At 44.4% G+C, this 12,791-nt stretch overlaps 1 pseudogene; it reads left to right on the top strand.

The window, feature by feature from the left end:
* Positions 1–424: 424 nt before the first annotated feature.
* LOC112437209 (non-histone chromosomal protein HMG-17-like) lies at positions 425–4,960 on the top strand (annotated as a pseudogene).
* Positions 4,961–12,791: the final 7,831 nt, after the last annotated feature.

The following is a 12,791-nucleotide window of genomic DNA, read 5'->3' as shown; positions in this document are numbered from 1 at the left end:
GTTATCCAGGCTGGAGGGCAATTGTGTGATGATGGCTCACTGCAGCCTCAACCTCCCAAGCTCACGTGATCCTCCTGCCTCAGCCTCCCAAGTAGCTGGGACTATAGGCACGCACAACTATGCCTGGTTACGGTTAGTTTTTGTATTTTTTTGTAGAGACAAGGTTTCACCATGTTGCCCAGGCTGGTCACGAACTCCTGGGCTCAAGTGATCCACCTTCCTCGGCCTCTCAAAGTGCTGGGATTACAGACATGAGCCATCATGCCCAGACTCTGCTGTGGTCTTGATATTAATGTAGAACTTAAGCCAAAATGCATCAAATATGAAGAAGTACATGTTTTAAAGTAAAAGCCACAATTACCAACAATGAGTACCTTTGGAAGGAAAAATAACAGGAAATGCAAGGAGAAACGGAAGCACGCCAATGACAGCACGCTTTAACACGTCACTCTTAGAAGACAGACCAAGGTCGACTAAACGTGAGTGAGGACATAGAAAATCTAAACAGCAAAATCAATAAGGTAGAGTTTATGGATATATATATTTAATTTTATACCCCAATAATAGAGATTCAAGTGCTAATAGAATGATCACAAAAAATGATCATGTATTATGTCACTAAAAAGCATAAGTTTCATAACAACACACTCTGATTACAATGCAATATAATTCAGAATTAATAACAAATCAGAAAATCACACTTAACAGCAGAATTTTTTTTAAAAAACACATTTCTATGAAACAACTCTTGAAAGGGAAATTATGAATAAAAATTACAGAATTTAAATAAATAAATTATAATTTAAATACAAGTTGAGCATCCCTAATCCAAAAATTTTAAATCTGGGCTAGGCATGGTGGCTTGCGCCTGTAATCCTAGCACCTTGGGAGGCTGAGGTGGGAGGATCATCTGAGGTCAGGAGTTCGAGTCCAGCCTGGCTAACATGGTGAAACCTCGTTTCTACTAAAAATACAAAAATTAGCTGGGCATGGTGGCAGATGCCTGTAATCCCAGCTACTTGGGAGGCTGAGGCAGGAGAATTGCTTGAACCGGGGAGACGAAGCATAGGAACCCAAGAGGCAGAGGTTGCAGCGAGCCGAGATTGGGGTCACTGCACTCCGGCCTGGGTGACAGAGCAAGACTCCATCACAAAATAATAATAATAATAATAATAATAATTAATAAATAAAATAAAAGTTGAAATGCTCCCATATTCAAAACTTTTTGAGCACCAACATGAAGCCACAAGTTACCCTGAAGATATTTTTTTTACTTTTTTTTTTTTTGAGACAGAGTCTTGCTCTGTCGCCCAGGCTGGAGTGCAGTGGTGCAATCTCAGCTCACTGCAACCTCTGCCTCCAGGGTCAAGCAATTATCGTGCCTCAGCCTCCTGAGTAACTGGGATTACAGCCACGTGCCACCATACCAGACTAATTTTTTGTTGTTGTTGTTTGTTTTGAGACAGGGTCTAGCTCTGTTGCCCGGGCTGGAGTGCAGTGGCACAATCTTGGCTCACTGCAACCTCTGCCTCCTGGGTTGAAACAATTCTCCTGCCGCAGCCTCCCAAGTAGCTGGGACTACAGGCATCTGCTACCATGACCGGCTGACTTTCGTGGGGTTTTTTTTTTCAGTAGAGATGGAGTTTCACCACGTTGGCCAGGCTGGTCTCGAACTCATGACCTCAAATGACCTGCCCACCTCAGCCTCCCAAAGTGCTGGGATTATAGGCGTGAGCCACCGCACCTGGCCCAGACTAATTTTTTTTGTAATTTTAGTAGAGACAGGGTTTTATCATGTTGGCCAGGCTGGTCTCGAACTCCCGACCTCAGGTGATGTGCCTGCCTCGGCCCCTCAGAGTGCTGGGGTTATAGGCATGAGCCACGGCACCCGGCCTCTTTTACTGTATTAATAGTATCTTAGAGTACTTTTTTTTTTAACTGTTTTTAGCTACTTACGTGTGAATAAGTATAAGAAAATGATTGCTATCGGTAGCATATATATTCAGTGTCATTTACATTCAGAATGATGGTAATGCTGAACAACCACAGGTGGTCCAATAAATGAATTTCATATTTAGACCTGGGTCCCATCCCCATGATATCTCATTATTTATATGCAAATATTCCAAAATCCAAAAATATCCAAAATTTGAAACACTTCAGGTTCCAAGCATTTTGGTTAAGGGCTACTCAACCTGTACTACATATATGAATCTGTAGGATGCATTTAAAGTAGTCATCAGAAGAATAGCAATAGCCTTAAACATTTATGTAAATAGAAGTAAAACAGGCCGGGCACTGTGGCTCACATCTGTAATCCCAGCACTTTGGGAGGCCAATGCAGGCCGACTGCTTGAGCCCAGGAGTTCGAGACCAGCCTGGGCAACATAGTGAGACACCTATCTCTTTAATTAAATTAATTAATTAATTAATTAATTATTATTATTTTTTTTTTGAGACAGAGTCTCGCTCTGTCGCCCAGGCTGGAGTGCAGTGGCGCGATCTCGGCTCACTGCAAGCTCCGCCTCCCGGGTTCACGCCATTCTCCTGCCTCAGCCTCCCCAGTAGCTGGGACTACAGGCGCCCGCCACCACGCCCGGCTAATTTTTTGTATTTTTATTAGAGACGGGGTTTCACCGTGTTAGCCAGGATGGTTTCGATCTCCTGATCTCGTGATCCACCCGCCTTGGCCTCGAGAGGGGTCTTGCTCTATCACCCAGGCTGGAGTGCAGTGGCACGATCTCGGCTCACTGCAGCCTCTGCCTCCCAGGTTCAAGCAATTCTCCCACCTCAGCCTCCCGACTAGCTGGGATTACAGGGGCATGCCACCACGGGGTTACAGGGACATGCTACCACGCCCGGCTAATTTTTGTATTTTTAGTAGAGATGAGGTTTCACCATATTGGCCAGGCTGGTCTCGAACTCCTTACCTCAGGTGATCCACCGGCGTCGGCCTCCCAAAGTGTTGCGATTACAGGCGTAAACCACCGCACCCGGCCGCCTTTTTTTAAATTTTAAATTAAAAAAACATATAACAATTTTTAAAAGAAAACAACAAAAATTAATGAATTGTATTCTCAACCCAAATAGCCAGAAAAAGAACCAAAAAGTAAATCAAAAGAAAGCACAATGTGAAGAAAAAGAGGCGAGAACGACCCCCGGACCAACCAAAGCCCGCGCGCCGCTGCATCCCGCGCCCACGCCCACGTCCCGCTGCCGTCGCCGCAGCCGCCGCCGCCGCGATCATTTCCAAGAGAAAGGCTGAAGGGGATATTAAAGGAGGAGATAAAGCCCAGGTGAAGGACTAACCACAGAGTAGATCCGCGAGGTTGTCTGCTAAACCTGCTCCTCCAAAACCAGAGCCCAAGCCTAAAAAGGCCCCTGCGTGGAATAGAGAGACAGTACCCAAAGGGAAAAAGGGAAAAGCTGTTGCTGGCAAGGAGGGGAATAACCCTGCAGAAAATGGAGATGCCAAAACAGACCAGGCACAGAAAGCCGAAGGTGCTGGAGATGCCAAGTAAAGTGTGTGCATTTTTGATAACCGTGTACTTCTGGTGACTGTACAGTTTGAAATACTATTTCTATCAAGTTTTATAAAAATGCAGAATTTTGTGTTAATTTTTTATTATTATTATTTTTTAAGCTATGTTGTTAGCACACAGAACACTTCATTGTTGTTTTGTTGGGGAGGGGCATATGTCACTAATAGAATGTCTCCGAAGCTGGATTGATGTGGGGAAAACACCTTTCCCTTCTAGTTTTGAGAGACTTCCTCTTGGCTCCCAGGAGGAGGGATTCCTGGACTTTGACACACACGGCCACCTTGGCACAAAAGCCTTGTGGTATGGAAAAACAAATACGTCCTTATGTCCTCTTCTCCCTTTCCATCTTTCAGCATACACTTAACTCCCTTAAGCCCAGACATCCGTTAGGACCTACCCCCAGTCATTGGTTACCAGTGTGTCAGGCAACCTGGACTTTCCAGTGATGCCACTGAGGTGGCCCCTGTCAAAAGAGCAGTGGTTCCATTTCTAGACTGTGGGTCTTCAGAAAAATTCTGCCATTGTCATTTCACTTCCTGAAAGTCAGGGTTGGCTTGTGAAAAGTTGTTAAACAACATGCTAAACACGAAATGTCAACCCTCACTCTAAACTTTCCCTGTTCAGAACATCAGATGAAGACTTCACTGGGTTTTATAGTGGCTTTCTGATTTTTGGTAGGCCATTGAAGAAGGGAGTTTGAAAGTTGTTGTATACTGTTAACGATTGTCTGCCCATGTCCTGCCTGAAATATCATGATTGCTTATGGAAAGTATTTTTAATAAAGCTGGATACAGTTTGGCTTGGGAAAAAAAAAAAAGAAAGCACAAGGAAGGGAATAATGAAATAAAAGCAGAAACTAATGAGATGGAGAATAGAGAAATAGCAGACAAAATACTGTTTAAACAAAATACTGTTTTTTGGGAAATAAAAACAACAAAGCATTCAAACCATTGACTTAATTAATAAAAAAAGGAAGAAAGACCAAATGAAGTCATGTGCTACAAAACAACAACATTCTGGTTAACAATGGATGACATACAGAACAGCGGTCCCATAAGACTGTAACATCATAATTTTTTTTTTTTTTTTTTTTTGAGACGGAGTATATCTCTGTCGCCTAGGCTGGAGTGCAGTGGTATGATCTCGGCTCACTGCAACCTCTGCCTTCCGGGTTCAAGCAATTCTCCTGCCTCAGCCTCCCGTGTAGCTGAGATTACAGGCACCTATCATACCCGGCTAATTTTTGTGTTTTTAGTAGAGACGGAGTTTCGCCATGTTGGCCAGGCTGGTCTCGAACTCCTGACCTCAGGTGACCCAGCTGCCTCAGCCTCCCAAAGTGCTGGGATTACAGGCATGAGCCACCGTGCCCGGCCATGTAACACAGTATTTTTACTATACTTTTTCTATCTTTAGGTATCTATCTTTAGATACAAAAATACCATTGTGTTAAAATTGCCTACAGCATCCAGTACAGTCACATGCTGTACAGGTTTATAGCCTAGGAGCAATAGGCTATACCATAAAGCCTAGGTATGTAGTAGGTTATATCATCTAGGTTTGGGTAAGTGCACTCTATGTTTGCACAGTGAAATTGCTTAATGATGCATTTCTCAGAATGTATCCTTGTTGTTAAGTGACACGTGACTTCCTTTTTTGTAGAGTAGGAGTCTCATTATGTTGCCCAGGCTGGTCTCAAACTCCTGGGCTCAAGTGATCCTCCCACCTGGAGCTCCCAAAGTGCTGAGATTACAGGCATGAGGCACTGTGCTCATATCTGTATGATGAGCATATCTTATGAAACCTCATAGAGATTTGCGTATCTGCAAAATAAGATATGATGAGGGAGAAATACTTGTTGAGAAGAAATTTATAAAACCGTAAGAGGGCTGGGCCAAGTGGCTCATGCCTATAGTCCTAGAACTTTGGGAGGAGGGCAGATTGCTTGAGCTCAGGAGTTCGAGACCAGCCTGGGCAACATGGCAAAACCCTATCTCTACAAAAAATACAACAAAAATTAGCTGGACCTCGTGGTGTGCACCTGTAGCCCAGGAGGTTGAGGCTGCAGTGAGCCAAGATTGTGCCTCTGCACTCCAGCCTGGGTGACAAAGTGGGACCATTTCCCCCCCCGCAAAAAAGAAAATCAGAGACATTTTGCAAATCACGATGTACATACATTTGAAAATGTTCATGAACTAGATAGTTATATAGGAAATCACAGTTCACCAGAATTTTCTAGTGATAGAAAACGTAAGCAGACCAATTTCTTTTTTTCTTTTCTTTTTTTTTTTTTTTTTTGAGATGGAGTTTCACTCTTGTTGCCCAGGCTGGAGTGCAGTGGCGCGATCTTGGCTCACTGCAACCTCTGCCTCCCAGGTTCACGCAATTCTCCTGCCTCAGCCTCCCGAATAGCTGGAATTACAGGCACCCGCCCCCATGCCCGGCTAATTTTTGTACTTTTAGTAGAGACGGGGTTTCTCCATGTTGGCCAGGCTGGTCTCAAGCTCCTGACCTCAGGTGATCCGCCCACCTTGGCCTCCCAAAGTGCTGGCATTAAAGGAGTGAGCCACTGCACCCAGCCTATATGCCTTAGTTCTAAACCAGCATTTTAGAGAGAAACACTAGAGGCATGTTTATTAAAATCAGGAACAGGAAAGGGCACTGAGTGTCCATGAAGATGAGCCCATGTGTGGCATCCATCTCTGGCAATATGGCCAGTCCATTTATGTGCCTATGTTTCCACTCCTGGGGTGGCTGATGACAAGGGCTGGCTAATGTCAACAGGGGGAGTCACTTTGTCTGTGCAGTTATCGGTGCGTCTTCAGAGGTGGATGCTTTCTGCTGAGCACAGCATGTACTTCAGAGATCATCCCTCTTTTTACCCATTCCCATATGCCCACCCAAATGCCTTTTCCCCAGACCTCCATGTCCCTGGCCTTCCAGATTCCTGACACAGGTCACTTGCTGCTTCCCATGAGTCCAGATGTATTTTTTTATCTTGGGCTGCTTTTCTTTCTACACAACACACATACCCAGGTGCATGCTCAATGTTTTGCCCCTTGGGAAGGGTTCCTGTCTCCACTGTCTTTCAAGGTCACCCCAGAGTGTGGCTACAGTGGCGCTGCCATCCATCTGTGGCTTGAACTTACTCACTGAGCCAACCCAAGATAAGTCAATTTTGCGCATTTTCTTCCTGCTTCAACTGGTTGTATGAGACCCTCCCCTCTTTGCATATGGCCATTAGTGTAAGTTGAGGGAGGGGTACTGGTGTGACCATGGTGCATGACCAAGGTCTGGCTACCTGTTCATGTGGCTTACCTGTACCCTGTTGTCCTGCTTGGGCTCGATCCAGATGTATGATTTCCATTTTATGATAGATTGTCTCTGGGCTTGCCTGATCTTATGATTTGATGAGTTTGTCAGAAGCCAGAAGTCATGACTAGCAGTTCTGGATTCACAGGCACTTGCTGTTCCATGGTCAAACATTCAGTCTCTTCCAGGGCCCAGTAACAGACAGGATATCCTTGTTCCAGGTCCCCCAAGCCTGCACTGTGACTCTCCCTCTAGAGCCTGGCATCAACTCCTCACTGAATCTCCTCCACCATTGATTAAACTCCTTACTGAATCTCCTCCACCATTGATACCTCCATCATCTTTGGGCCTGCTGAACCATATGGTCCAAAGCAAGGCTTCTTTGCCTGCAGCCTGGGCCTGCTGCAGAGCTCCTTCCTGCTCTAGGCCGCATTCAAAGTGAGGAGCGTTCTGTGTCACTTGGCATATGGACTGGAAAAGTAGTCCTGAGTGTGGAACTGTTGCCTCCAGGATCCAGTCAGGCTTCATTCTTTGTGGTGAGGGATGCAAGAAGTAGCAATTTGTCTTTTACTTTGCAGGAGTATCCCAGTATGCCCCTGACCGCCATACTCCTAAATACCATATTGATGAGGCAAGCCCCTAAATCTTTCTATGGTTTATCTCTCACCTTCCAAAGTGGGTCTTACAGAGGGCTTACGGCAACCCTCCAGCATGTTTGCCACTTCTTGCTCATACTGCTGGGATCAGCATGATGTCATCATTTTAATATACCAATGTTTTGAGGGATGTAAAGAACTCTGCTGCAATCTCTTTTAAGCATAGACACTCTTGTTAGAGAGCACTTGTTAGAGGATGAATTATGTTCCCTGCAAAAGTTCATATGTTGAAGTCTTAATTCCCAGTACTTCAGAATGTGACTGTATTTGTAAAGGGCCTTTAATGAGGTAATTAATGTTAAATGAGGCCATTAGGGTGGGCCCTAATCCAATATAACTGGTGTTCTTATAAAAAGAAATTAGGACACAGATGCACACAGAAGGAAGCCCATGTGAAGATACAGGGAGAAGACAGCCATCTGCAAGCCCAGGAGAGAAGGCTCAGGAGAAACCACCCCTGCTGACACCTGGATCTCAGACTTCCAGCCTCTAGAACTGCGAGAGAATAAATTTCTGTTGATTAACCCACCCAGTCTGTAGTACTTTGTTATGGCAGCCCTAGACTAATATAGCACTGATTGCAATCATCAGGCAGCAGAAAAAACATCTTTCAGTGGATTACTTAAGAGAGAGCATTTAAAATCACAAACTTAAGAAAGTGCTGATACTACGTATTGTTTTTTATGTATTTTTTGTTAATTTTTTGACATAGGGTCTCACTCTTTCACCCAGGCTGTAGTGCAATCATAGTTCACTGCAGCCTTGACCTCCTGGGCTCAAGTGATTCTCCTGCCTATAGGTGCATGCCACCATGCCTGGCTAACTTTTAAAAAAATTTTAGTAGAGATGAAGTCCCCCTTTGTTGTCTAGGCTCTGATACTGTGTATTGGAATAGAGAAAAAGCGACATCTATCAGCTCTTTGCTTGTAGTGGTGTTATTTATAACCAGAGACTTTGATTATAGCTGAAATAGGCTTTAGACATGATTGCCTAAACTTTCCAATTCACATATGAAGAAATGGAAGCCCAGAGAAGTGGCTTTTGCTGGAGTGATGTTATCAATGGTAATTTACTGAATGCTTTTCGTAAGCTAACCTATTATATATCTAATATAATTTATTTATTATTTTTCTGTTTTTTGAAACAGGATCTTGCTCTGTCACCCATGCTGGAGAGTCTTGCTCTTTCACCCAGGCTGGAGTGCAGTGGTGTGATAATAGCTCACTGTAGCCTTGAGCTCCTGGGTTCAAGCAATCTTCTGCCTCAGACTCCTAGGTAGCTGGGACTACAGGTGTGCACTACCACACCATATTATGACCCAGGCGTGACCTCCATCATCCAGGCATGACCCTGTCATTTTTTTTTTTAAGAGACAAGATCTTGCTATGTTGCCCAGGCTGGTCTTGAACTCCTGGCCTCAAGTGATCCTCCCACCTTGGCCTCCCAAAGTGCTGGTATTATAGGTGTGAGCCACTGAGCCTGGCACTAATATAATTTTTATCATATCATCAGCCTGATAATCTGCATTTTACAGATGAGGAAACAGAGGCACAGAAATCATACATGGTTTGCTCAAGTAGGTCATGGCCCTGGGATGTAGATGGGTCTGACTCCAGACATGTGCTGTCAGTCACAGTGCTGCCCCAAGCTGCTCTGCAGTGAGGACCTTGCTCTTCCCACCCACCCTCCCGCCTTTTCGGGAGCTGTAGCTTGAGTTAGGGGGTTTATAATTTAATAAATGGATTCCTTGAGGCCTTACAACATTCAAATACCTGGAAAGGTTGGCTACTTCCTCACTGATTATGTCAGGCTCATAAAGAGGCAGAAAAACATGGCAAATATCTCCCCTATAAGATGTGTGTTTTTCTTTTTTCTTCTTTTTTTTTTTTGAGATGGAGTTTCGCTCTTGTTGCCCAGGCTGGAGTGCAATAGCACGATCTCAGCTCACCACAACCTCCGCCTCCTGGGTTCAAGTGATTCTTCTGTCTCAGCCTCCCAAGTAGCTGGGATTATAGGCAAGCACCACCACACCCAGCTAATTTTGTGTTTTTAGTAGAGACCAGGTTTCTCCATGTTGGTCAGGCTGGTCTTGAACTCCTGACCTCAGGTGATCTGCCTGCCTCGGCCTCCCAAAGTACTGGGATTATGGGTGTGAGCCACCACGCCCGGCCAACAATGTGGTCTTAAAGCACTACAAGAGTGATTAAGGAAAATAGTTGGCCAAGCTGATGTTATGGCTTTGTTTGGGGCCATATCATCTGATCAGATCACATAAAACATGACAAAAATAAGATTTAAATTTCAGACTAAGTGATGAAATTTGCCATAAAACTTGATTTTGAGCAACGTTTTAAAGAAATTCAGTTTAAGAGAGAGAGGAAATTTGTTTATTCTTATTAGTCTAGATCCAGGGCATTAATGTTAATGGGGATTTGTTAAACTGTTGGGCATATTTATCAAGAAATAGCAAAACCCAAATCAAAACAATTTATCAGGCAGGCTTAGCAAACATTTCAATTTAACAGATGTCTGAGTAGCTATCACGTGCAAGATCAGCCTCTCTGTTAACTGAAAAATGGAGGTACCAATTGAACAAATCTGGATGTGTGATATTCACTCTCCATCAAATAGGCCTCATAACTTCTTCCTGAAGTGGGTGCCATCTAGGAGCAATTAGAGGGCTTAGTTGAAGTAGTGCTAAGTGTAACAGCATTTTATATTCGCTCATAGTTTCTGAACTGCACTTAAACACTCTTCTCTTGCCAGGTGCGGTGGCTCACGCCTATAATCCCAGCACTCTGGGAGGCTGAGGCGGGCAGATGACCTGAGGTCAGCAGCTCGAGACCAACCTGGCCAACATGGTGAAACCCCATCTCTACTAACAATACAAAAATTAGCCGGGCGTAGTGGTGGGTGCCTGTAATTCCAGCTACTAGGGAGGCTGAGGCAGGAGAATCGCTTGAACTCGGGAGAGGCAGAGGTTGCAGTGAGCCGAGATCGCACCACTGAACCCCAGCCTGGGCAACAGAGACTCCATCTCAAACAAAACAAAACAAACAAAAAAACACTCTCCTCTTTGAATTTGCAGAACGCTGAATCTAGAGGTAGGAGGCTATGCTCTACCACCCAAAGTGATTGCCAGTTTCTCTGCCAGGAGTACTTTGGGTATTCTTCATTAAGAGGCTAGATCCATGGTGTTACTGTCCAAAGGAATTTCTTAAACTATTGCACACACAAGCAGGAGAATCTAGAGCAAACATTGCTGATGTTCAACCTACTAGCAAACATTTCCATTCAATGATGTTGAGTCCCCACTATGAGCAAGGCATCTATTCACTGAAAAATGGAGTTATCAGGTGAACACCACCTCTACCTAACTTATCAATGAATCTCTGGTATCTAGCACAATGCCTGGCACACAATATGTATTTTTACAAGTGGTAGTTTTTATTATTCCCTGATTTCTTTTTCTCCTTCCTTCCTTTCTTCTCTTTTCTTTTCTTTCTTCTCTTCTCTTTTCTTTCTTTCTCTTTCTTTCTTTTTTCTTTCTCTTTCCTTCCTCCCTTCCTCCCTTCCTTCCTTCCTCTTTTCCTTCCTTCCTTCCTTCGCTTCCTTCCTTCCTTCCCTCCCTCCCTCCCTTTTTCTTTTTCTTTCTTTCTTTCCCTCTCTTTCTCTTTCTTTCTTTCTTTCTTTCTTTCTTTCTTTCTTTCTTTCTTTCTTTCTTTCTTTCTTTCTTTCTTTCTTTCTTTCTTTCTTTCTTTCTTTCTTTCTTTCTTTCTCTTTCTCTTTCTTCAGTCTCACTCTGTTACCCAGGCTGGAGTGCAGTGGCATAATCTCAGCTCACTGCAACCTTCGCCTCCTGGGTTCAAGCGATTCTTCTGTCTCAGCCTCCCAAGTAGCTGGGATTACAGGCATGCGCCACCATGCCTGGCTAATTTTTGTACTTTTTTAGTGGAGGTGGGGTTTCGCCATGTTGCCCAGACTGGTCTCGAACCCCTGACCTCAGGTGATCCGCCCGCCTCGGCCTCCCAAATTCCTAGGATTACAGGCGTGAGCCACCATGCCCAGACCCTGATTTCTTCTTGTGTCTACTCCCACCCTCCCTCTGAAAATGTCCCAGAGTCCAAGAATCTATTAGCATTTGACTATAGCTTTGTTTTAGCTTCACATTGATTGTAATCTAAGGGCAAATCTGCTGCCACGGTGTGGCAGCAAAGAAATGAAAGGAAGTGTCTGGCAGCGCAGGGGAGAAATTGTGTTTCCTCCTTCTCCAAAGGTTCACCTTTTCTATTTCACCTTCATCATTCATAAGAAGGTGAAAGGATGCCAGGAGCGAGGTGGATCTACGGGACTTTTGAAAAGAAATGTACTGACCTTTGGCTGTAAAAACTGTGTCATGAGAACAGAAAGCCCTGAGAGAATAAGTCAGAAAATAGAGAAAAGGGGAAGGGAAAATAACTCCTGGCCTGCCTCCAATTCATTTAAATATTGCTCAGAGCTCAGCAGAGCGGGATGAGAGACACTGGCAAGAGGCTGTGCTGCAGGGGATGAGAGACACTGGCAAGAGGCTGTGCTGCAGTGAATGAGAGAATCTCAGGTGTCCTTATAATGGCCCTGTTATGGATCGCAGCTTGGATGAGCACTTCACATAAATGCAAGGCCATTTCAGGACTCCCCAGCTGCAGTCAGCAGGCCCTCTGTATGCTTTGGCGTCTGCAGCTGGAAGGAAGCCTGCACAGCTCCCTTCTGTCCTCTCATTGTTCACAGGACAGCCATTCATGGGAACTATGGCACACACTATGCTAGGGCAGAATGCCAGGGAAGAGCTGCCTGTCTTCAGCGCCCTTGCTGGGAACCACACGCCAGAACCCGACCCTGCCATGCTTTGTGCTTCAGGCAGCAGGACCCCACCCCTAACAGAGTCTCAAGTCAGACACTAAGCGATGATCACGACTTGGGAACTCAGCCAGGAAAGAAAAGACATACAGCTTGAAAACAATGTGGGAAATGGCTGAGATAGAGAGGAAGATAAGAAATAAAGAGGGCTCTCTGAAGAGTGAGCTGAACTTTGGTTGTGACAGGTTCTCAATAGTACCAAAATCCATGAACTTTTTTTTTGAGGATTCAAAAAAGTTTACAATTAAAGAGAAATGTTTCTAATTAAGGAGACAGTTTTCTGTCTTTTGGGAGATGGGGTTTGTTTGTTTGTTTGTTTTTGATTTCTCTGTTATGCCTTTATATAATGAGCCCTTAACAAAGGTAATGATCATGAAGTAGATTACTA

The sequence above is a fragment of the Pan paniscus genome, chromosome 1 (genome assembly GCF_029289425.2).
Source record: "Pan paniscus chromosome 1, NHGRI_mPanPan1-v2.0_pri, whole genome shotgun sequence".
In the NCBI taxonomy this organism is placed as follows: Eukaryota; Metazoa; Chordata; class Mammalia; order Primates; family Hominidae; genus Pan; species Pan paniscus.
The sequence above is the reverse complement of the archived record's forward strand: the minus strand, read 5'-3'. Positions and strand labels throughout refer to the sequence as shown.